The sequence below is a fragment of the Gossypium arboreum genome, unplaced genomic scaffold, assembly GCF_025698485.1.
Source record: "Gossypium arboreum isolate Shixiya-1 unplaced genomic scaffold, ASM2569848v2 Contig00475, whole genome shotgun sequence".
NCBI classification, from domain to species: Eukaryota; Viridiplantae; Streptophyta; class Magnoliopsida; order Malvales; family Malvaceae; genus Gossypium; species Gossypium arboreum.
Window position 1 is genome coordinate 13,729 of NW_026440589.1, and position 3,720 is coordinate 17,448.

A 3,720-nucleotide genomic window follows, 5' to 3' on the forward strand; every position below is an offset into this window, starting at 1 on the left:
TTTACTTGATCCAGGATGTGATGTATATGCCATTGAAGTGATCTATTAATCTGCTAATAAGTCGTTTAATGGCAGTTCCATCTATCACTTTATTGTGAAATACCAGATTGGCCCGTTCTGCCATAAATACCCCTTATTCCGCTGGTGGACTTCGCCAATGGGTTTGAGTCAATGATTGGAAAACTTCCTTTTCTCGATCTTGATTTGGTAGAAAGTCGGGTCAGGAACTGGGGTCCTAGTTGAACCGGAGACCAATTCATATTGGTGTCATAAATTTTTAGCTTAGATACCATATGATTGGGTATCATATGAGTGAGCGAAAAACCCTTGTATAGCTTCTTCGATTTCTCGGTAAAGAAATATGACCAACAGTGGTTCGAATGTATATACAAAATTTTTTTAAACTTCTTACTATTAGATAATGTCCATAAATCTCATGATAGGTACCCGAAGATTCATAGTGAACTTCGATGGGAGCTTCTCTTGAAGCAATAACGCATTGCTCTAGTCGCCACCGGAGCCACAAAGGACTATCTAAATTGATTCTTTTCTGCCTATAAGCTCCAATCGCATCATAGGAATTACAAAAAAGGCTCCTTGAGACTTATAGTTATTATCGTCAATTCTTTCATTTTGATAGCTTTTCGATTCCATGGATTATACCTATTCGCACAAATACCTCGACGATTCCCACTCGTTAATACATAGAGCCCAATAAGCATATCTTGGTAGGTACGGAAATGGGATCCCCAATAGCTGGAGACAAAGAGATTCATATGAGAAAACATAAGTAAACGAGCCTCCGCTTGCGCCTCTAAAGATAAAGGTACATGAACTGCCATTTGATCCCCATCAAAGTCTGCATTGAATCCCTTACAAACTAATGGATGTAAACAAATAGCGCGTCCTTCCACTAAAATAGGTTGGAATGCCTGTATACCTAATCTATGCAGAGTAGGCGCTCTATTCAGCAATACAGGATGTCCCCATAACTTCTTGCAGTATTTCCCTTACAATCGGCCCTTTTCCGAATTTTACTCTTAGCAACTCCTATGTTCGGAGCAAGATGTTGTCTAATTAGACCGCGAATTACAAATGTCTGGAAAAGCTCTATTGCTATTTCGCGAGGCAATCCACAGCGATGTAATGAAAGTGAGGGGCCAACAACAATGACAGAACGTCCCGAATAATCGACTCGTTTGCCAAGCAAAGTCTCGCGAAATCTTCCCTCTTTGCCTTCAATTACATCTGAAAACGACTTGTAAACCTTATTATGACCGTCCCTCATTGGTTGTCCGGATTCCATTATCAAGAGTGTATCCACGGCTTCTTGCCAATTTTTCCTGACACATTACTAATTCCCTGCGAATCTACTTGTTGTTAATAGATCGGTAAGAGTATTATTTCGATAGATAACTCTTCTATAGAGTTCATTAATATCCGAACTCATTAGTTTACCCCCATCTATCTGAATGATCGGTCTCAACTCGGGAGGAAGAACCGGTAATAGACATAAAACCATCCATTCTGGTTCTATATTTGTTCAGATAAAATGCTTAGCCAATTCCATGCGTCTAACCAAAAATCCTTTTTTCTTCTTCCAATTTTCGATCTTCCCATTCATTACCCGTGAGACCTTCTTCTTCTAATTCTTTCCATTCTACCACCGAATAATCGATAAGAATTCGCAAATCTAGATCGGCTAATTGTTCTCGAATACTTCCTGCTCCAGTAGAAATTTCGCGACTTCAGAAATGTTATCGAAACCTTGGGTAGTAAAAAAAGTGGGATACTGTATTTCCAAGATTGAATTTCATATTCGAGTGAACACTCGTAATCTCATGAAAGTAGGGTTTTTAGCGATGGGCTAGAAAAGAAAAAAAGTGGGATAGGGCCCTGCAGGATCCCCCCTCAAAATCGGACATGAGGTTTCCTCATCATCATCAAAGTTGGTTACACAAAATAAAGATAAAAAGTAAAGGGTTCTCGCTTTCAAATTCTAGAACCCACCAAAGGTCTACTCTTTACTCAAGTTCAAGAAACATTTCATTGATTGATTCTTCTTTTTTATTGATTTAGATTTTCTTAATTCTTTATTCAATTCAAAATTAGGACATAAATGAAATGTGAAATTCTTGAGTAGATCTACTTCCCCCTCGAATGTAGATCCTCTTAAATTAAAGGAGTGTCGCAAAGGTTTGTCTATATGCCCTTCCATTCGATCTCTTAGGTCCTGCGGTACCTCGACAGTTATACCACGATGCCCTTAACTTGAAGCCTAAGCCTGTATGAGATGTATGAACTCCTGCAACCATGACATATTTGTTTCCTTGAACATAATTTCATTTCTTTCTAAAGAACTAAAAGAAATGAGAACGGTTAATTCCACAAAAAAAGAAGTCTTTTTTTCACGAGGTACAACTCAAAATTCCTAGTTATTTATTTTTACTGACTCGACCATAGACCAATTCCCTTTTTATTTGGGAGTATTGAATACGCCCATAATTCTGAGCTTCATGTTACTCTTCCCAAGAGACATGTCAGATCCAGGGCATCCCAATTCGATTGAATGGGATGACAGTTTCTCATTCCTAATCTGTAAAATAATAATTTCGATCAAATCACACATCGCAGTATACTAGACCCTCTAATTCTTTAAGAGGTTTGTCTAAAAGATTGGCGATATAACTAGGAAGACGTTTCAAATACCATACATGAGTTACTGGACATGCCAGCCTTATGTATCCCATTTGATATCTTCGTATCCGAGAATCAACAAATTCAACTCCGCATTGTTCACAAAATTTAGGGCCCTCCTTTTGATTTCCAATTACTCGATAATTTCCACAAGCGCAAATTCCACTTTTTATAGGTCCAAAAATTCTTTCACAAAATAATCCATCCTTTTCCGGTTTATTGGTTTTGTAATGAAAAGTATAGGGTTTGTCACCTCTCAACGGTTTCTCCATTAGGTAGGATTTTCTTGGCCCAAGCACTTATTTGTTGGGGAGAAACTGATCCAATTCGGAGTTGTTGATGTTTATATCGGTCGATCATAGAAGAAAATTCTGATTCATTCCGATTAAGCTTCCTTCCTATTAATCTGGAAGTTCTTCTCAGATACAAGGAAATGATTCAGTTCAGAGCCAAAGATCGTAATTCTCGGACGAGCAATCGAAAAGATTCTGGAGCATCTTCGGGTTTAGGTATTGTTCCTCCAATGATCGTAGTCCCAAGTACTTCTTGGCGAGCTCTAATATGATCAGATTTATAAGTAAGCATTTCTTGTAAAATATGAGCAACACCAAATCCCTCTAGAGCCCAAACCTCCATTTCTCCTACCCGTTGTCCTCCTTGCTTGGACCTTCCTCTAAGTGGTTGTTGTGTAACAAGTGCATAATGTCCACTGGAACGCCCATGTATTTTATCATCAACTTGATGAATTAATTTCAAGATATAAGGTTTTCCTATTATAACAGGTTGCTCAAAGGGGCCTCCCGTTCTTCCATCAAATATTCGGCTTTTTCCTGGATATTCGGGTTCAAATACCCATGGATTCGCTGTTTGCTTACTGGCTTGATATAATTCGGAAAACACTAGTTTTCTCAAGCCTCTTGTTCATATCTCTCATCAAATGGTGCTATTCGATAATGTCTATCTAGTAGACTCCCTGCTAACCAAGCGAGCATTCAAATAGCTGTCCTACATTCATTCGTGAAG

General features: G+C 38.5%; 1 pseudogene; it reads right to left on the bottom strand.

The window, feature by feature from the left end:
• Nucleotides 1–282: 282 nt before the first annotated feature.
• On the bottom strand, nt 283–3,131 carry LOC128289135 (DNA-directed RNA polymerase subunit beta'-like; annotated as a pseudogene).
• Nucleotides 3,132–3,720: the final 589 nt, after the last annotated feature.